This window comes from Terrapene carolina, unplaced genomic scaffold (genome assembly GCF_002925995.2).
Source record: "Terrapene carolina triunguis isolate 2854851 unplaced genomic scaffold, T_m_triunguis-2.0 Scaffold131, whole genome shotgun sequence".
Lineage (NCBI taxonomy): Eukaryota > Metazoa > Chordata > Testudines > Emydidae > Terrapene > Terrapene triunguis.
In genome coordinates this window covers 14,078,637-14,100,670 of record NW_020664482.1, presented here as the reverse complement: position 1 = coordinate 14,100,670, position 22,034 = coordinate 14,078,637, and the positions used below count along the sequence as shown (strand labels likewise).

Below are 22,034 nucleotides of genomic sequence, written 5' to 3'. Positions count from 1 at the left end.
CGAGGAGCTTGGTTTGTTTAGCCTAACCAAAAGAAGGCTGAGGGGGGATATGATTGCTCTCTTTAAATATATCAAAGGGATAAATACCAGGGAGGGAAAGGAATTATTTCAGCTCAGTACTAATGTGGACACGAGAACGAATGGATATAAACTGGCCGTGGGGAAATTTAGGCTTGAAATTAGACGAAGGTTTCTAACCGTCAGAGGGGTGAAATTTTGGAACAGCCTTCCGAGGGAAACGGTGGGGGCGAAAGACCTCTCTGGCTTCAAGATTAGGCTAGATAAGTTTATGGAGGGAATGGTTTGATGGGATAACGTGATTTTAGTCAATTAGGCAATAACGGCCATCGCTGGTAAAATGAGGGTCTGGCTAGAGAATCTTGCCTGTATGCTCGGGGTTCTACTGATCGCCATATTTGGGGTCGGGAAGGAATTTTCCTCCAGGGTAGATTGGCAGAGGCCCTGGAGGTTTTTCGCCTTCCTCCGCAGCATAGGGCAGGGGTCGCAAGCTGGAAGATTCTCTGCAACTTGAAGTCTTTAGATCACGATCTGGAGACTTCAACAGCAGAGTTAAGGGAAAGTGGGGGGGTCAGCTTTTGTGGCCTGCATCATGCGGGAGGTCAGACTACATGACCATATTGGTCCCTTCTGACCTTAAAGTCTATGAGTCTATAATAAATCACATGCCACTAAAACCATGAAGAAAAAATATAGATAAGACACCTCATGCTGTAAATATATTAAAAAATTAAACTCACTTTCAATTTAAGAATTATTTTTAAATTCATCAATATGACATTTCATAAATGTTTCAGAATTATGTTTGGAATGAACAACTCTGTCACAATAAGGCAAAGGGGAGGAAGGGAGGAAGAAATATATTCAACTTTCAATTTAAATTTCATTGGCCTTCATCCTAAAATACAAAGATCATATGCAGATTATTGTTGTCTCTCACTCAACACAATATTTTCCATGCTGCGGTAAACTTCAGGAGAAGAAAATGACATGCAATGTATGTTTACAGGATCAAAACGATTACTCTAACTACAGTAGTCACAAGGGCAAAGTGAACAGTTATTCCAAAAAAGTGGGCCATTATTATTAGACCCATATTATGCCTCATTTACAAAAGCAGAAATTGGGTTCAGAAATAATAAACAAAGATTAGTTAATATTTGCAAAAGGGTTTGAACATGTAAAAGCACTGTATAAGCGTTAAGTATTAAGGCTTCCCACACATTCATTTTGGCATTCCTCCAAGCAGGAAAGTCCCACAAAAGCACTTTAACAGCAGCAAAGAGAAACTGATTTGGATCATGTAATTTTAGTCAGTTCCACACCAGTACCACTAAGGATCACCTACAATATCAGAATAGTCTCCCACCAAAAATGCTCAGCTATCCAGTGCCATTTGCATGTGACACTTTAAAGATAATCTCTGCTGCAATGAGGTTACAATCAAACATTATGAACGGCCAGAACCCCTATTCTCCTCCTAACACAGGACAGCACACAAGCACCCACACACACTACCTTCCCTCTTCCTATTCTTTTATTCCTAATTTCAAATTAAAACAAACCCCAGCCTGAGCTCCCTCCTAGGGTTTTTCCCTGTAATGTCTCCTCTCACTCCCTAATCCCCCCGACTCAGAGTGGGGCATATGCTGGATTGAAGTTGACAAGACCTACCTGGTCTTGCTGCCAGTACAAGCTAGCATGAGTCAGCAACATAACCCTGAGCCTTCCTGCAGGCTTCTAGAACATCCTATTACACTCAGTGTAGCAATCACACTATAGTGAGGCAAATAAAATTAGGATTACAACAAGGATTATGGGATTAATTTTGTTGTGCATCATGTCAGTTCCAAGTTTTTGGAGACTAAGCCCAGGCACAAGAGCAGCAGCAGATGGCACTGGAGTGGAAGTTAGTATAGGATTCTTCTCCCATTACTGGAAGCACTTGAAAAGAGACAAAAAACACAGACTCCACTGCGTGCCAGCTCACTCATCCAATTTTGAAGTCTCATGAAAGAACAAAAAAGTTATTCTCTTCTCCCACCATCTCATTCCCATGCTTGTTAAAAAAACCCTTCTTCACCCATCTTCATCAGCTGCTAACCTGTTTCTCCCTGCCCGCTACCCCCTCCAAAAGGTCATCCTTAATTACTGCCTTATCTCCACCACTTTTCAATCCCTACCCTGATGTCTTCACATCAGGCTTATTGAAATCTTTCTACCTTACACATCCCATATGATCTCAGGATGCTTCAAGCATAATTTATACAAAACCTTTGTGCATTTCACATTGGTACAACCATTCACAGTTTTGATGACTGCCAGTGTATTCCACAACAGAGGCCTCAGTTGCAAGTGCTGCAATACTGTGCACTGCATATCCACAGGTACTTATCTACTTCTGTTAGTATTTCTCACACCTTCTTTCCTGTCTTCCTTAGTGTTATTTCATTTCCCTTCTCCATCTTTTATTTGATTTTTTAAGATGCTCTGCTCCACTTCGTTCTTTTTTCTGTAGGTCAACTGAAGTTTACTTACAGGAGACCTAAAAAGCTTTGGTAAAAAAATATGTAAATTGCCAAACTACTTGGAATATGGCACAAATCCTATATTTGCTTAATCAACTGGATCTTCCCATATTAACCTCCATGACAGCAGGACTGATCCCTACATTTTTAGGGTTGAAATGTCAACACCACATTTAAAAATCCCCAAAAATAATTAACAATACTTCCCCCCCTCCCCTAACAAGTTCTGAGATCAAAGTACTTTATTTCCCCCACCACTATCCAAGACATAAGCAGACACCTTAATCTGAGCAAGGAGGCTGAAACATCAATGCCTGTTGTAGTGGGAAATAAGGAATCTTGAAGTCTGATCTTTCCATGTAAATGAAGGAAAAGTTTGGTTTTCATGCATTTTGTTCTCAAATGTATTTATCTATTCACAGTATTACTTATTTGGGATTTTCAAAATATAATTTCTGTTCTGTAAAATTTCTGTATAATTTTTAAATACTGCTGATGCATAATAATTTATTTGTCTTACCATGTAGAGTTTACTAGTTTAAAATTGTATTTTGCATTAACAAGATACTGCTTTGAGGCACCAGCACGCTCACTTCCGTGTTCAGGGTATTATTAAATTTCATATGACTGCCACTGCACTGCATAGAATGGAAGTTGAAGAATGTAACTAAGAAGAGAAAACAAGATGGCAAATGACAGTGAAATACCCAGAGCATCTTGGGCTCCAAGAACTGACACTTTTAAACAGTTTTCAGGTGTTGAGTCCCAGGTGCTTTAGTTTCTCGACTCTGTTCAATATAGTCACGTGGTACAATAATACAGAACACGTGCATACTTACTTGAGCAATGTATTTTAAAAATAGATACATGTTGGGTACAAACACTGATTCGAATATCAAGGGTTAACAAAATAAAATGAAAGGTAACCCACCTCATAAAATAGAAAGATATGGGGTGTTTATGAGACACACAAATAAAAATGAAAGCCTGAAATGTTGCTTAAAATGGGCTACTAAAAAGAAAACTCACTCCCACCCCTTTCACAGGCAAACTGCCTTAATAATGCATTTCCTTGGTAGGTAAATCAATATGCATAGGCCAGTTTCAATATTTGGGGGGGGGGGGGTCAATCCTTTATCAGAAAAGTAGCAATAGAACTATAACACAGATGCAGCAGAGATACTAGTGCAGCTTTGCTTCTGGTTGCTAAAGTTGCAAATGAACTGTAGATTTCTGGAAATAATAAAAGTAGTTATGAAAAGGAATAGGAGAATACTATCTGATTATTTACACATAAAAACTAAGTTAAAAAGCAATATTGAAAGAACACTTGATTTATATCTCACTGATGCATAGATAAGCAGGCAATTTGTTTAAAAAAGGAATCTTATTTATAGCATATTAACAGTAGCATTCTAGGTAAGTGCTACAAAAAGGGAAAAAGAAGATAAATGACAGCGGCAACAAGAAAACCAGGGACATGTTTTTATTTTAAAGTCTTTTGTGAAAATCCTTTCTACAAGCCTGCCTGGTGCATCCCCCAATATAAATGCAAGCCTTTTTTCACCCAAGTCATTCACTTGCTGTGCTCAGGACAACAGGTATTTTTCAGTGCACTTAGCTATAGTTTCAGTAACACTTTATCCTTACCAAAACAAACTTTTTCCTTTACATGTGTCTAAATTAAGCTTTTTCAACAAACACTACTGAAAAAATCAAGACCGGAGTCATCTTTAGAAATGGGGGATGAGGAGGAGGAGAAGGGATGAGTTTTAAGTCATTTCAAAGACACCACAACAAGTATCTCCTGTTTATACACCAGGTGTGTAAAACAAAGCTTTACTTCAGATCAGGAGCACAGGTGTGCATATAATAAAATTAAAAAAAAAAAAATAAAAAAAAAAAAAGGTATTTGGGTAAGTATTTAGGACCCAATCTTGCAAATACACATATACGTAACAAGAATAATTCCTGCAAGTTCATTGGTGAATAATGACAACTGTAAAATTAGTCATAAGTGTGTATAGGATTAGGATGTTAGTGGTGTTCTATAGATAGTATTAAAGATAGAGGCTTTACTTATCCATTGAAAAAGTTACAGCACAAGTAGTAACAATGCAAGATACCTCGCACTACCAAACCAAGGAGTAGCTAGAGACATTATGTTAAAAAAATATTTTAAATGTTTATTTATGCTAATACCCTAGATTATTAAAACAATTTTCTATATCTAATTTATTTTTTATCACTTGTGCTGGTTCCTCTGTGCTCCTCATTTGGTTTGTACAGTGGAAAGCAGACAGCCAATTTCACTTTCTGGTTTTCATGAACAAGCACAAGGTCACCATGCCTGGGTTGCAAACATAGACGTCATCTAAATTCAAACAAATGGCTTTCAATTAATTTCTATTAATAGTAGGTTTTCAGAGGTCTTTTAAAAAAGCCTCAACTCCCAAGCAGTATCATTATTAAATCAATCCTCAGCCTCTGATGTGACTGCCAATAAAAGTGACAATATTACAGGTGGCTTTGTGATGTGCACCCCTCATTACTCAGTAACAAGCTAATTCAGACCATGTCTGCACTACCACTTATGCTGGCAAAACTTATGTTGCTCAGGGGTATGAAAAAAAAAAAAAAAAAAACCTATGAGCGACAAATTTCGCTGGCATAAATGGTAGTGGTGTGCACAGCACTATGTTGGCAGAAGAGCTTCTAGCTACCACTGCTCGTTGAGGTGGTTTTGTGTCAAGGGGAGAGCTCACTCCCATCAGCAGAGAGAGGCTACACAAGCGATCTTACAGTGGCCCAGCTGCATCCGTACAGCTGTACTACTGTAAGCCCACTACTGTAGACATGGCCTTAATCAGCCAATTTCAAGTTTGTCAAGCAATACAGATGGTAACCTCTTTTTGTCATGAATGACTAGGGCCTAGGACTCAAATAAAATCCAAACTTTATATTCCAGGATACATTAATTTACAATGATCTCAAAATGATATACAAGACCATACTACAGGATTCTGTTAATGGGTCAGTTACCCAAGAACGAAAAGTTACTTGTTTATTTTAACCTACTAATATTTATATCCTTAGATTGTTATACTTTTAATTATATACCCTTGCTTAGAGATTTGATTGATATCAAAAATATTAATATTCCTCTTCCCAATATCCCATCATATACAAGCCAGACTTTCTACACTCTTTCCCTTTAGCTCTGTTCTGTGAAACCACATTCATGCAAGCAAGACAATCCATTGGCTAGCCATTGTATACAAATATGCCATTATTTTTCTACATGCTTTCTGTTCATTAAAAAAGTATATATTCTCAGAAAGACACCTAAAAATCTGATGGTGTTAAATTATTTTTTTATATTTTCTACAGTCCAGTTTTTACACAAAGTCAAAAAATCATGAGATTCAGTAAATAAACCTCTTAATTACTTTGTTATAATTATAAACAGGCTCATTAAACAGATTCATTTGAACATCCACAGTAAATTCAATCTTCATTCCCAGATTCTGTGCTGTAAATCCGAGGAAAATATTCTTCATGCAAAACAGAGGTTGAATTCCTGCTTTAATATGAACCGAACCATAAATAAGGAGTTGTTATTGTAGTGACTCCATATTTAGGGGTTGCATTCCAAAAATGGGCTTAAATGAGGCATAAATTCCTGCTTTGTTCCTAAAGTAGGTGTCCAATATATTTGAAATTTCACTCAGGGATAGAGATTCCAATTTAGTTTGTTTGGTTTCTCTTTATAAATTCTTAATAGAAAGCCCTGGGATTTCAGCTCTGACTGTAATTCTCTCATTGTTGATTGATCTATAAAACGACCTGTTAGAGCTGAACCCAAAGAGCACTAGTGCAACAGCGAAAGGATTTTTTTTCCCCCTAAATGTTGGATTTAGGGACAGTTTTAGAAATATTTATCGTATAAATGAAAGTTTGCACACTGTGTATACAAGCTTGATTGGTTGATGGGGTGGGCAAACATACACAAATCTGGTTGATGGGCACAATTGCATATAAAGCCTTTTCCAAGCAGAGCTACATTTCTCTCAGATTTTATCATACAACAGAAGGTCTCCTGAGCAGCTGCTGCTGGATAAAATATTCCCCCACTGTGCTTCTAAATACTACTACCACCATAGAAAATTAATACACAAAAATATAGTCTGTGAAGCAGTTACTGCCACTATGCCATCCAATATACCTAACACAACCCCATAAAAGAAAAGCTAGTTAGCCCACCTAATGGTACATACCCTCTACTCCTCTACCCACAAGCACATCATTACCAAAACTACTGCAAACCACAAACCAAACACCGCAACCTGCCCTCTTACTGCCAACCTTCCCATCTCCTCCTTTAACCATCTTTCTGCACATAACCCTTTCATAAAGTACTCTCTCCCAACACACCCAGCTACCATGCCTAACATCCATAACTTCTCATCTTGTAAAAAATAATCTAGTAAAGGGTGAAAACTGAGCAAAGCAATGGTCTGTTGTATGCCAATTTTGGTAATGTTAAGGTACGCACTGAGGGGTAGCTTAACTTTTCATTTCCTTGCTATTATGGGTTTGTGTCAGGCAAGTTGTGTATGCACTAACCGCACCTGTTTAACAATCAAGTTTTCTGAGTAATATATGGGTTTTTTTCTAACATATTTAAGGTTCCCTAGACAACATGGACCCTTTATCCCACTCTCTTCCTGAAACACAATTTCAGTTGCTCTCTCAGTAACAGTTCCCGATCCAAAAGCCATTTACCAAAAAAAAAAAAAAAAAAAAAAAAAAAAAAAAAGATTCCCCAAGAATATTAGTCCTGAGCTCACATCATGGATCCACTAGTACAGCCCTTAGGGCCCTGAGTCTACAACGGTGCTCCCACCAATGTCAGCAGTCACTCACAACATCAACTTAATTCCACCTCTGTGAGAGGAGTAGCACTTAGTTAGGGCAACACAGTCAGGGCTGGTCTACACTGGGGGGGATCGATCCAAGATACGGAAGCGTAGCTGAAGTCAAAGTATCTTGGATCGAATTACCTGGGGTCCACAGGCGCAGGATCGACGGCCGCGGCTCCCCCGTCGACTGCGCTACCGCCACTCACTCTGGTGGCGTTCCGGAGTCGACGATGAGCACGTTCGGGGATCGATATATCGCGTCTTAACGAGACGCGGTATATCGATCCCGGACAAATCGATTGCTACCCGCCGATACAGCGGGTAGTGAAGACGTACCCTTAGTGTAGACACTGCATTACAGATGCTCCCCGGGTTACGCAAGACCTGATTTATGCAAATTCGCACTTACGGAAAAAGTTCCATAAGCCAGAAATAGGATTTTTGAGTTGCGGAAATTTTTGCGCAACGTACAGGTATACGTTTCCGGCTCATGCAAAATTTGAGTTATGCAAGGATTTCCGGAACGATTGCGTAAATTGGGGGGAGTCTGTACTTACATTGCCAATTGGTAGTCAGCCACATGTTGGGCAAAGCTGAACCCTCCTCCCCTGGCTCACAGCTGGAGCTCCCCCTTTCCCCAACACCTCAATTTCACAGCAGGGAGCCTACCAGGCTGTCAGCCCCGGGGTAGGGGGGCCTCCAACTGTAAGCCCCACATGGCTGTCCAGTGCCCCCACACTCCAGCTGTCAGTGCCCCACAATGCCCCACTTCAGTCGGTGCAAGTGCTAACGGTGAGGACACGCACCACCAGCAGGAAGGCAGTGTGAACACCAACAACCGATTTAATTGTTGTGATGGCTGTAGGTCAATCTAACTTAAGTCAACCCAATTTTGTAGTGTAGACAAGCTCTTAATTAAAACAATTACATACATGTGCAAAAGTATGTTTTAAACTCTCAATTCTGCTGAATCAAAATAGACCACCAAAAGGCAAATGTCCAAACTTGTTACTATCATGCCAAGCTTCAAAGCTGTCCCCCAAACTAGAAAGATGTTAAAGCTGATAAACTGCAGACAGAGATAATGGCTAGGGTATTTTTCCCCTCTCACTCTTTGTACTCAATGAACCATTATTTTGTTCAAACTTTGTAAAGACAAAAACTATATACACACCAAGAAGAGAAATGATCGTAAGAGAGATCTTAGGCTATGTCTGCACTAGAGAGCTTACAGTGGCGCAGCTGTACCAATGCAGTTGTGCCGCTGTAAGATCTCTCCTGTAGCTGCTCTATACCGACATGAGAGAGCTCTCCCGTCGACCTAATTAATCCACCCCCAACAAGAGGCAGTAGTTATGTCGGCGGAAGACGCTCTCCCACCAACATAGCACTGTGCACACTACCACTTATACCAGTGTAACTTATGTTGCGGGGGGGGGGGGGGGGGAGATATTCACACCCCTGAACAACATACGTTTTGCTGACATAAGTGGTAGTGTAGACATAGCCTTAGACTCTGAAAATTGTACCCAAAAAGTGAAAGTTTAATAAAGGTATAAGCAACTGCAATTAGTCCTTTGAAATAGAAGCACTTAGGCAACCGTAACTTTAAGTCTTGCTCCAGGAATATCAACAAGAGGATTGCATTTTCTATTGCTTCTGTAGACCAAGTATATCGCACACACCAGGGACTCCCTGCATTCCTCCATTGCCTCCAAGGAGCTCCCTGTGTGTCACCCTCACATTCCCCTCTTTTTCAGGGATTCTCTGCGACCCCTCCTTACCCTCTACCCCTCATTTCAGGGGTTCTGAATGTCCTCCCTCCATTCCCCCTCTGCCATGTCACTGTCCCCCAATCCCCTTATGACAGGGATCTGTGTGCTCCCTTCGCCCCATACTAACATGCCACATTATCCCGTTCTGTGGTTCTGCATGCTACTTCTTTCCCCCCCTTCCCCACCATGGCAGGGGCTCTATGTGCACACACCCCATTTCCCCCTCCATCACATCAGGGTCTCTGTGTTCCCCATGTATCCTTTCCCTCTTACTATGGCCCCCCATTCTTCCTCCCCACCATGCTAGGGTTCCCCTTTCTTCACCCCCACCAGCGATTGTGTGCCCCCCACCCCCGCCAGGGGCTCTATGCATGCTCCCATTTCCCCTGTCTCAATTTTTTTTCTTTCTGTCTGGGACAGAAGTTTTTCAGGTTGTCAACATTTAAAACTGTATTAGGAGGATGAGCAGGGCTGAGATGAGGGATGTTATTATGCTAGAATTTATTATTGGCTGCCATCAAGAGACTCTTTGATCTATAGACAATTACAGAAGTGGCTGAAGTTGCTGGTTCTGATAACCAGATGCCAGGGGCTCTGTGGTCCCCCATTTTCCCCTTTCATTTTTTACAATTTTCACCAAAGTCAAAGTGTTCTGGGCATTGATGCCTAAAATACTCCCTGAACTTTTGGAAGAAATCAGGTGCAGCATTCAAGTCGTCATGTTACAGGCAGAAATAAAAACAGACAAGAAAACATTTAACAAACCTCAAGTGAGATTGGGGGGGGGGGGGGGGGGGAGAGAGAATCAGAGGCTGGGGTGTTGTACAAGCTCTCATGAGTCGTGTAACTAGAAATGGGTTCCATGGAAAAGGCGTAACTTCCAGAGAGTCTAATTTTATACTATGCTGTGAAATTTGCTTAATATTGATACAGAAAGTAACACTGAACTATCATGATTACAGGTAACCCAGTCAAGATTCTTCCTAAGATCACACTGCACCTGAATCATAGTGACTAAAAGAGAAGTCACATAAAAATGAAAATGTATTCTGACACATCAGAAAATATTACAACCAATATTTTGAAATCTGATCAAGTTTAATATAGTCTCTTCCATGAATAAGAGTACTTACCTCCAAAAGGGTAACACCCTACAGCTATTTTCTATAGGAGACTATGGAACTACCATGTAATAGCCAATAGATAAAAACGGTCTAAAATTCTATATACACTAGTTTGTAAGTATTACAGAAACTCTTAGAAAATAAAAGGACATTTAATGAGTTACATGGTTTCACATGTCTTTTGAACATAAAAGCATTTCTGCATTTAATAAGCTTGATATTTTAGTTTATAAGAACACAGCTGTACTGAGATGATTTAACTATGATAAAGCACTGTGGAACTTGTTGAGCTAAGCCAATGATTTACTAGCTAAATTTTCATGTTTGGAAAAGGGAATGCTTTTTGGTTTTACAGAACATCAATATATTCCTTTTTCACTGCCAAGAAGTTACATTCAATATTTTTAATATAAAATTATAAAAGTCATCCTTTTTCCTGCAAGTGCTCCCAAATATATCACCATTCCTTTTAAAGCATCACTGTGTCCTTACTTAGAGCAAAAACAACTGGAATACACCTAGCAAACAAAATTGATTAATCCACTCTCCAATTGCAAACAGCAAGTAGCAAACTTTACCTGGTGTTTAAAGGAGAAGGGCTTACAGCACTAATTTCTGTAGAATTGAAATTTTGTCATTTATAGCTGCAATATAATCTTCTGAACATGAACAGTGTATGCAGTGTTGTCTTCCTGAATCGGTAGATAGCCCAAAACAACAGATTTCAACTGTCTACAGCCCAAACCCTGCCCCTAGTGCACAGTGTGAGCAGGTGTCTGCATATTCAGGAATTCCTATGGGAACCGCTGCTTGGCCCCTGAGCAGTAGCAGAGTGGTCCCCTGGTCACTACTCTAGACTAGAGCTGGGAAGGAAACAGGTTTCCTGTCCCACAAAACCTTGAGATTTCAAAATATTTTCTCATTCAACATTGAGAGAAAACCAAGACCTTTCAAAAATGATCATGGAAAATTAAGACACCTGCCCCAAAGTAGCCAATAACTCACAGTAGGGGCACTCATTTGGGAGACCCAGGTTCAAATTCCTTTGAATCAGGCAGAGCAGCAACTTGAACCTGTCTCTCTCACCCAGTGAGCACCCTAATCACTGGACTACTGGCTATTCTGGGGGATAGATGAGGTCTCACTCTCTCAGGCCTGATCTACATTTAAAGTTAAGGCCGCAAAGCTGAAAAATTTACACCCCAAGTGCTGTAGTTAAGCTGATCTAACCCCTGGTGAAGATGCAGCTAAGTCAACAGAAAAACCTCTTCTGTTGCTGTAGGAAGCATCTACACTACAGTACTAAATCAGTCACCTATGGCACCATAGCCCTGCAGCAGTAGCACCCGTGGCACAGACATAGCTTCACTCAAAAATTACATCCTGATCCTGAGAAGCCTCCCTGAAAAAAAGCTTGAGTTTCATGGAAACAAAGTCTCCTGCAAAAAAAATCAGTTTTGATTAGTCAGCATTTTCCAACAAACTGTTTTGTGAAAAATCTCAACCACTCTCCTCTAGACTTGGGCCTGGAATATCCTTTTACTTGTAAACCCACTATGTTGGGTTGACATAGCTACATCAGGCAAGGGTGTGAAAACCACACATTTCTGACTAAGATACTATGCTGAACAAAACCCCAGCATAGACATAGTTATGTTGACGAAAAAAAGCTACATTGACCAGAGCAACTTTGTTCAGAGTAGTGTTCCTACACCCACGGAAAAACCTCATCCGTCAGCGTAGGCTTTGTCTATACACTACAGGGTTATGCCGTCATTGCTACTCCAAAATAGTTATGCCATAACATAGACATCAACAATTAGTGTAAGACCCTCCCCCGGAAAAAAAAGTATTAATTGGTATTATGAGGCCGCAACAGAGTACCATGACAGTTTTTATCTGTACAAATCACAGACACGGGAATAAACTACCTCTATGTCACAGGACTAGCATGAAAATCAGTTAGTGTTTGTAAAACACAAGTGCTAAATATTATCTATACGCCACCAAGACTACACACAAAACTATGCACAGTTTCAGATTTTTTTGGATATTGAGGTATATGACTGGGAAAGAATTCCAAAAAGAATGAAAGGCATCCAGATTAAGGAGGACTTTAAAGAAACAACTTTCTGCTGGGCCAAGGGTTAAAACTAGAAGCAGTAGGATGAAACTGACCAATGGAAAATGTAGGATGAATATTAATATTCTGTACCAATTGAGTCTATTATATTGTGGAATATTCTATTAAGGGAAGGGATGGAAGACCCAGTAACCAATCTTCTAAAACAAGACTAGACAAAACACTCAAGTAGGTACTGTAAAGAACAATCCAGCATTGGCCCCCACGGAGTGGACGGAAGAGGAGTTTTCCAGTTCTAATTTCTAGTAGTATATGATATCAACTGTGTTCCTTCCAGGGATCCGAAGCATGAGCACTAACTTTATTTAACGAAGCACATTCTTGCTGGATTTCTCGACTGTGTACACTTCAGACATCTTGCAAACAGCACCAGCTCTGAGCCCAGACTTTCTAATGTAGCTACACAGCTGAACGCTTTGCTGTGCCGCACATCAGCTTGTGTTTGTGAAGCCCAGAGCCCAAGTTCACTAAACCCGCTGTAGTGTGTTCTCGCCCCAGGGGAGAGCAAGCAGGCCACCTCCTTCTCCGTGTGCGGATGACCAATGGGAAGAAAGAAAAAGGAGAGGCGGGTGAGTGCTCCGAGGACATGAACAAACACAATCGGCTCTCCAGCAGGCCCCATTAGGGCGGCGTGTGACGCACTTCGGTAACCCGACTCCCCACCCCGTTAAGAGTCACGGCGCTGACACAGCCCCTCCTCCCCTGAAGGAGGGCGACACGACAGTAAGAGAAAAGCAAGGTTTCGAACCGCTCCAGGCTACCTCCAGGAACCCCTCCTTACAGCCTCACAGGGCAAAGGAACCTCTTGTCTCAACCCTACACCTGATAGGGGAGAGACAGAAGGGCTGAGTCACCAGATCAAGCTGCTAATCAGACCAGGTCCAAAGACACAAACATAGGGTGTGGCTGCAGGGAGCACAAGGGGAGGCAACACCCCTGAACAAGCCATCATGTGTGTTTACACAGCTGAAGGGGAAATAGAAGAGTTTTAAACCAGCCAGGAAGCTATTCAAAACTGGGAACTAAATCTTTCCGCAACGCTTACAGAAAAGTTTGTAACAGCTAAATGCATAATCTTGTGGGAAAACAAAGTAACTGGTTTGAAAAGAGAAAAACAGCCATTCAATTGCCACTGCTGGCCCGGGGGGAGGAGGGAAATCAACCAGCCAGTCGTCCCGGGTATTTTCAGGGACAGCAAGTATCACCTACACCACTAGCTGGAGAAGAAGACACCAAGGAGCAGACCATACAGACAGCGAGGGCACCAGCATCACCACACACAGCAGAAGCAAGCGTTGTGTTTACGTTGATCTAAAATATGAAAACACGCTTCCAAGTTCAGCGGAACTAACTTGATGCCGCTATACCCTGCCCTTATACACACACCCCCCCCCATCTCTGCCCGCTCCAACGAGTCCCTAAAGACGTCTGCATACGCGTACACAAGAGAGCCCAGAAAGGAAAAAAGCTGGGAAAGCTGTTTCCTCCTACCTGGGCAGGGTTCAGCTCAGTTCACTGTGCATGTCGAGAAGGGAGGGGGGGGGGGCTCTGGGCAAAGCTGTCTAAAACAAAAGTGGCGCCAAAACCCCCTGTAATCAGCCTTCTTCCTCCTTCTCTTCCCCTCCCCCATCATAGCCGGCTAGGGCCCAGCAGGGCTCCAGCAACACGCGGCTCCCGACACAAGTTTGCAATGGCCCTTCTTTTCCAAAACTGAACTGAAACTGCCCCCAAAATCTCCGGCGGGGGGCGGGCGGGAAAGCCCCTTGAACAAGTGATGTGGAAGGGGAGCCCGGGGGCCCCGCTCCCCGAGACTCACTCGCACAGGCCCTGCTCGCTCCCTCAACTCCTTCAGGGCGGGAGGAGGTCAGACCCCACGGCTTCATTCCTGTCCGAAAGGGGCAAAGGCGCTTCCTCCATTCCTCCCCAAAGTGCCGGGCAGGGAGGGGGCCAGCCCCCGGGCGCGGGGGAAATCAGTTGGGGGTACCAGTCGCTGGGGGGGGCATACCCCCCAGTTGTTGGGCCGGGGGGGGGGAAACGAGCTGTCAGGCACGGAAGCCCCTAGCCCCGGCCACTCTCCGAGACGCACGACCCCGGGGCAGAAGTAGCCGCCCCACCATTTTCTCGTGCGCGCCGGGCCGCCCCTCGGTGCGCTGCCGTCCCCTAACTGGCCATCGAGCTGGGCTCCCCCTCGCTCCGCGGCGGCTCCGTTCCCCTCCGCTCGGGCGGACCTGCCCGGCCCGGCTCTCCCCGCACACACACAATGCCCGAGTCCTCCATCTTGCCAACAGCCCCTGCTCGGCTCTAGAGAAGGGGGAGGAGGAAGAGGAGGTTCTCCATTTTAGCTCGCGGAGCGCTGGGCCCGGGCCGCCTGTGGCCGAGGAGGGGGAGAAGGAAGGGGGGCGCCTCTAGGGCGGGCGGGCAGCGAGGCCGCTTTCGGAGCCCTCTCTCTCCCCCTCCCCGCTGGGGAGCGCTGGGAAGAGGGGGTGGGGAAGCGGGGGGCTGGAGTGTTTTCTCGGCTCGGCCCCGCGTCCTCCATCTTGGCTGCACTGTAAGTCCTGTGGCCAACCGGCCCGGCGCCCCGCTCTGTCCCCCAGGGCCCCGGCCTGGCCTCGCCCCATCGCCACACACGGCCCCCGAGTCCCCCCTCCAAACTTCCAGAAGCTTCGCCGCCATTTTCTAACTTACCTTGCCCAGTGTCGGCGCAGGCAGCTCGGAGGCCCGGACCCGCGGCTCCGTCCCTGCCCCCCCCGGCCCGGTTGCGGGGTGCGTGCGCCCGGCTCGGAAGCTCCGCGGCGGAGGGGTTTAGAAACGGCGCTAGGAGCGGGCAGGTTATTTAATTTGGCGGCGGCGCTGGGGATTGTTTGGGGTGTTCGCTGCTCGGCGGCTCGCAAGCGAATGGAGGGCGCAGGCGCCACCTGGCGGCCACTGAGCAAGGCCGGCTATCCTGGGCGTGGGGCGCCATCTGCCGGCCGGGCTGGGGAGGCCGCTGCACTCCCCTCCCCGCCAGGCGCTGAGCGGGGAAACAAGGTGGCGCGCATGCCCGGCCCTGCCTGTCTCACCCCACCCCCCGTCACTCAGCCCGGGGCGGGGCTGGGCACGCGCTCAGCGCGGGGAGATGTGGGTCATCGCGGCCTTGGGGGGCGCTGGAGCGGTGCGCGCGGCGCCGGGGGGTGGGCACCCACACGGGCTGCGGGGAGCCTGGGCTCGGAGCGTGAGAAGGAAGGATACCAGGGCTTGGGGCCGCGGCCCGCCAGCGCGCGAAGGGAGGGGGGAGACAGTTGGGCCCAGCCCCGGCGGGGAGGTGAGGAGACAGGTCAGCCGGAGGCGCTAACTCGGGTAAGGGAGCAGAAGTTACTGCCTGAGTTTAGCGCGTGGTACAGCCAAGTCTGTTTCCTCACGTACCATAGGGGCTGGACCTGCTGGGGCTGCCTGGCCACACCCCCTGGCTTGAGGTGGTTTCCATCATATACAGAGTTTGCAGTTTGATTCAATGGCTCTCATCACCCCTTGTCTGAGCACCTCTGCCCATCAGCCACCCTCAGCGCACGGCCTGGCTCAACCCACCCACAGCTCAGCAAACATATGTTACTCTGCAGGCCATGGCGAGGACAGCCCAGCAGGTGCGGGGCATGGCCATGGCGAGCCCTTCAGGTTCCCCAGCCCTGCTCAGACCCAGAGGACAATACTAGCAGCACCGCATGGTCACATGGGGCCATACTATAAACCCTCCCTGTCCATGTACAAGGTGAGCCTGGTGGGGGGCCAGCACTCAGGGTGGGGCAGGCACATGGAGCTGCCTGCAGGTGCCACACAGTGGCTGCCCCCCAGTACTGCATATGGCTCAGCGAAGTAGCCAGAGCTGCCCCAGGGCAGCCAGGAGCAGGGCCATGGGGACGGAACTGTGCCAGAACTCCCTGGCCTCAGGTAGCTGTTCCCCAACTCCTGGGGGCGCTGCTCTGCAGGGCCTGAGTTCTGCTATCCAGGGCGCAGCTCCCTCAGCCACTGGGCGCCACTTTGTGGCTGTGGGATGCAGAGCACGACTCCAAGCCCCTTCCTCTGGAGGTACTGCGGCAGCTCTGCCCCCCTTCCTCCACCCAGCTCTGCAGCACCTACCCTGGATCAAGATGGGGAGGGGTCCAGTTGAGGAATAGAGGTTCCAGAGGAGCCACGTTCTGGTAGGCGATTCGGGTCGAGAGGAGTCGGTTCATAGAGAGGTCTGATCCAGTTCGGGCTGGAAGGAGATCTGGTCCAGTTTGGGGGTTTTGGTCTGGGGAGGGATGCGGGTCTGGTGCACTTCAGTCTGGGGAGGGATGTGGGTCTGGTCTGGTTCTGGGGGGTCATTCTGAGGAGGGATATGGATCTGGTTTGGGACGTCATTCTTGGGAGGGATGTTGGTCTGATCCGATTTGGAGGGTTGGCCATGCTTTTGGTGGCACAGCTGGTTCTGATCCTAGTCTCTGTCTGCAGGAAAGGACAAGCAAAGCTAGTATGAATGATGCTGTAAATAGAATGTATTAACATTTTTAATATTTTTTATTTGTAAAATGTTTTAAATCTGCCCCAATTTCAAACAAAAATTTAATTCAAGCCCTGGTATTCATATGAGAAATGGAAAGGGTGAGAGAGTGTGAAAGTTCCCTTTTAGGGGTGCAGCACATGGCTGGTGTTTTGGCCAGCTTTGACTTTTGTTAGCTGTTTTTACTCACTGTGCTTTATTTTGTATTTTTTCTTTTATAATTTATGTACACTTACGTGTATTCCTTTTGCCCTAGAGCTATCATTGCTAGTACCCTAGTGGCAGCCACCTCCATCTTCAACTTACACTAGTGTATTTTGTAAATAAAGCCTGTGCCGCTGTGGGCCATGTCAAAGACAACTTCTGTGTCAATCTCCTGTCTTTTACAATTGTTCCCCATGGGGGCCCACAAAAGGTTAATTCGGCCCTGCATGAAGGACCTCACACAAGTGGGGTGAGGAATGTGGGGTGAAAACCTCCCCCAGCGTGAGGCAGTTGTGTCAGACACTGCTACTCCGCCCTGCGCAGGGAGAGACTGCTCAGCGGGCTGGTGGCAACAGAACTTCAGCATGCTCCCCTGCTGAGTGCTTTAGGCAGAGAATTTGTTCCCTTGGGGCAGACAATTCTGTAATCAACCAGGAAAAGCATTTTGGAAGGGAAACAAACTTGTCTGAAAACAAACAAATCTCCCCTAATGATTATTTTTTTCAGGTAAGAACCATGTCAGTAAGGCATTGTTAGTGACCTAATAAGCACTGACCTGTGCTATGCAAGCTGGGCTGTGCACACTGGTAACAAGGTCAGCTGTTTATTTCATTCAAAGTGACAGTGACAAAATTGACTGGAATAAGAAATCTTGAGAGTGTATATCATACCAATATCACAAAACACCAAAGCACAAAATTCTGTATATAAACACTACTGTCTAATTTCCTCTGTTACTTCCCAAAAGGTAGAGTAATTCGAAAATTAAGTTACTGCTCAATGTGAGAAAAATGTTTTAACTGACACACAAATGTCACATTGTTTTTCATTAATTGGACTGCATTATCAATTTACATCCTTTCTAATGCCCTCAAGTGTTAGCTTGTTCTTTAGGCTAGCCACAGGCAGAACTTGTGTTATCTTAAATTACTTTTTTAAAACTGTTCTAAGATTCTCATTATATTTAATAAATATTTTGTTGTATTTTGCAGAGATGTTTACAATTGCATACAATGTGCATGTATGTTAGTTTCACTCTCATTAGACCTGTCTGGAGAACTCTGGACTTGTCTGATGATGATGGTGACATTTCTTCTGGTTAAGATCAGTCTCTGTTATTTTTTGTTCATTGCCAAGAGTGTTTTCAGTTGAAATTAGTTGTTACTCTTAGGCTCTGAAGGAGACAGCCCTTCTGAAAGCTTTCTTGCAGGCACTCCTGTAAAAGTTTAAAAGCCCGGGTGACATTGTAATTAAGAAATGGGCCACATTATCTCCTGTAAATGTAAACAAATTTGCTTCTCTTAGCTATTGGCTGAACAAGAAATAGGACGGAGTGGACTTGTAGGCTCTAAAGTTTTACATTATTTTGTTTTTGAGTGCAGTTTTGTAACAAATAAACTTACATTTGTAACTTGCACTTTCATGATAAAGAGACTGCACTACAATACTTGTCTGAGGTGAATTAAAAATACTATATCATTTTTACAGAGCAAATATTTGTAATAAAAAATAATATAAAGTGAGCACTGTACTCTTTGTATTCGGTGTTTGTAATTTAAATCAATATATTTGAAAATGTAGAAAAACATCCACAAATATTTAATAAATTTCAATTAGTATTCTATTGTTTAACAGTGAGATTAATCGTGATTATTTTTTGGGGGTTCATTGTGTGAGTTAACTGCGATTAATCGACAGCCCTAAATATTACCCAAGCTAGTCTGATCTTTTGTACTTTTTAAAAAGTCTTTAATTTTGATAAACAAGTATGACAAGTGTATCAGAGTATTGAGTGGATCATGCTACTGTACGTTTTAAAAATGCAATATCTATAGTCAGCATTGACAAAGAGATTAAGACAATTAAATCTATGCATCATTCTAAGCAATATGAAAAATACTAAATGTTAAAGTTAACACTGTTGTGACATAAGAGATTAACTCTCAAATAACAGATCAAAAAGATTCTGGACATATCCATAGAGGGTTACTATCTAAAATAAACTAACTTTTTTAATCGTGATTAAATTTTTTGAGTTAATCGTGTTAGTTAACTGTGATTAATCGACAGCCCTAAAAATAACATAAGAAAATAATTCTACTCACCTTTGAAATATGACTTTGTCTGGTGAACTACATCTGAATTATTTTGTGTTGGGGGCTCTTGGGGCAGGCACAGTGTATTCCTGTATGGTTTGTACATCACCAAGATCACTGATGGAACTCAATAAATAACATCTATTGAAAAAACAGTGTATTTTCAAATGATAAAATAAATATTTTGGGGTACATACAGAATATTCAGATTCTGTTACTTGCATATTCATTCCTTAAAAGAACAAATACAGTAATTGAAACATACAGAGTGACCATTATCCCAGCTACTTCTTGTTAATTAGTGTCATATGTAAGAGAGGTATGCTATAGGCACTTGTATCTACTGATAAATACACAGCATATAAGGGATGGGCATCTGTCCCAAAATTCTGAAACATACAAATAGTCTGCTCTGAATAAATCAATATCTATTAAGATGCCAAAGGAGAGTTGAAAGATAACCCAGCAATCCGTGTCACAGCAGCAACTTGCACATATTTCTTGCAAGGAATTAACAAATGTTGCACATGGAGGAGACTATTGGGAAATCCTGGCTCCATTTGAGGCCAGTGGCAAAATTCACATTGATTTCAACAGGACCAGGAATTCACCTTCTGTACCTTTAAAAAGTAAATACCAGAGAAACACCAGTATTTTTTAATACGACCCCAGGCTCACAACCTGAAGTGTCACCCTAGACTTTCCTTCTCTCACATTCAGACATACCAACTTTCTACTGCCATAATATGATTTTTTCTCTCTGTCCCACTGGCTAAAACAGTTGTCCAAGCCCTGAGAATCTTCCATCTTGACTACTTCAATCTCCTTATGTCTAGCCTCCCTGATGGCCACCATAGCCCTCTCCTGTCTTCTCCAAAACACAGCTGCTAAAGTTCTCTTACTTGCTACAGCTGGTCAACATTTTTTCAATGAAAAAAAAATTGCCCTTTTTTCAAAAATAAAAGATTTTAGAAATAATTTCATTTTTAGTTAAAAAATAGGGGAGGTTGTTTTTATGGAAAAATTAACATACCAATTACACAGCCAGAAAAACAGACAGAGGACAAATAGATATTGAGATATTGGTTACTTTCTATTCAGTACTCAAAGTATATTCACCTTCAAAAACATCAGGACACTTGTCCAATTTTTTTGAATATTAACTTTCGAAAAACATGCCTGGTCTGTTAAAAATGTGTAATACATTGAATGAAATCTCTGAATAAAATCACTAAAAACAACATATTATAGGTGTTATAATACTCTGTAGTATGGTAACGCCACATTAAGTAGAGAGGTTTGACTACTATATTTCTGCATAACATCTCTTTAAACAGAAGTTCACTATTGTCATGATTATTCTTTTGATTCTGGTATTTACATGACAAGAACTTGTAAACCTATGAATTCCTCCTAAATAGCATAATATTTTCATTTTTAAAAAATGATTTTTTCTATTAAATCCCCAAACCTTTACAGTTTTTTTGTTTTTCCTATTCCCCTCCCACTCCTTATTTCAGTGGCAAAAAAGAAAAAGGGAATAAGGGGAGAAAAGGATGAGCAAGAGGTGGAAAAACATGAAAGTTTTGTAAACCAAATATTTGATAAAAATTTTCACCAAAAAATTCTGAATTAACCATTTCCTTTAGAAAACTGTACAATGAAAATTTCAAAATGTTTCATGACACATCTTTACTATTTTTTGACCAGCTGTCATACTCTCCCAACTATCTACCTCACCCAATTTTTAAATCCCTCTAAGGCACACCGCATCAAATACGAACTTCTTGTTCTAGCCTTTGTGTCCTACACAACTGCCACGGCAAACATCTGACATTATTGCTTCTCATGTAACCCTTGACTCCTCTATTCCACCCATGATGCCTGTCTTGATAAGCCATAAGTTTCCATCCTTTATTTCAATCTATGTATTTTTTCACTGCCCCCTATGACCTCTTCACCCAGTTTACCACACTCTACTCATTCAAATCCCCCTTAAAAACCTACTTCTTCCACAGGACCCACAAGAAGTGAGTGTACAGTTATGGGGAGAAGATACACATTTTTAAAACATTAATTTATCCCCATCCCTGGTTGTCTCATTGTGTCCTCATTTCTCTATATGTGTGTGTGTGGGGGGGGGGTTAGTTCTTAAGTGCTTCAATTCAGGGCCTTTCCTTTTGTGTATTGTACAATGCCAAGCACATTGTAGGTGCTTAGAAAAATAATAATAGTCTTGTTGCATGAATATATCTAGGTGGAGCACTAGGCACAAGCACATTCTTGCCTGATTCTTCATTCCTTAAGCATCCTCCTCTCTAGTTTCATCACTCTTTATTTTCGCTTTCTGAACAACATTCACAGAATGGTAGAACCAGTATCACCAACTTGAGTAGTCTATCCACCTGTCCACAAAGGGTAAATAGCTCATAGAGGCTGGAAGGGACACTGAGAGGTCATCTAGTCCATTCCCCCCCACACTGAGTCAAGGCCAAGTAAATCTAGACCATTCCCAACAGGTGTTTGTCTAACCTGTTTTTTAAAATCTCCAACAACGGGGATTCCACAATCTCCCTTGGTAACTTATTCCAGTACTTAACTATACTTATAGTTAGAAAGTTTTTCCCTCGCTGTAGATTGAACAGATTCCTTCTTGTCCTATCGTCAGTGGACATGGAGAACAATTGATCACTGTCCACTTTACAACA

The 22,034-nt window shown here is 43.3% G+C and overlaps 1 protein-coding gene across 2 annotated transcripts in view; it reads right to left on the bottom strand.

Annotated features, from left to right (window-relative positions):
• STAG2 (stromal antigen 2) overlaps positions 1-15,391 on the bottom strand; it is a 178,014-nt gene extending 162,623 nt beyond the window's left edge. Inside the window, exon 1 of one of the 2 annotated variants that reach the window (XM_024195504.2) lies at positions 15,196-15,391. The gene's annotated coding sequence lies outside the window, so the exon portion shown is untranslated. Of the gene's footprint in view, positions 1-14,326; positions 14,347-15,195 lie in introns of those variants that run through there. The other variant, XM_024195523.2, reaches the window with a different exon arrangement.
• Between the last annotated feature and the right edge of the window lie 6,643 nt (positions 15,392-22,034).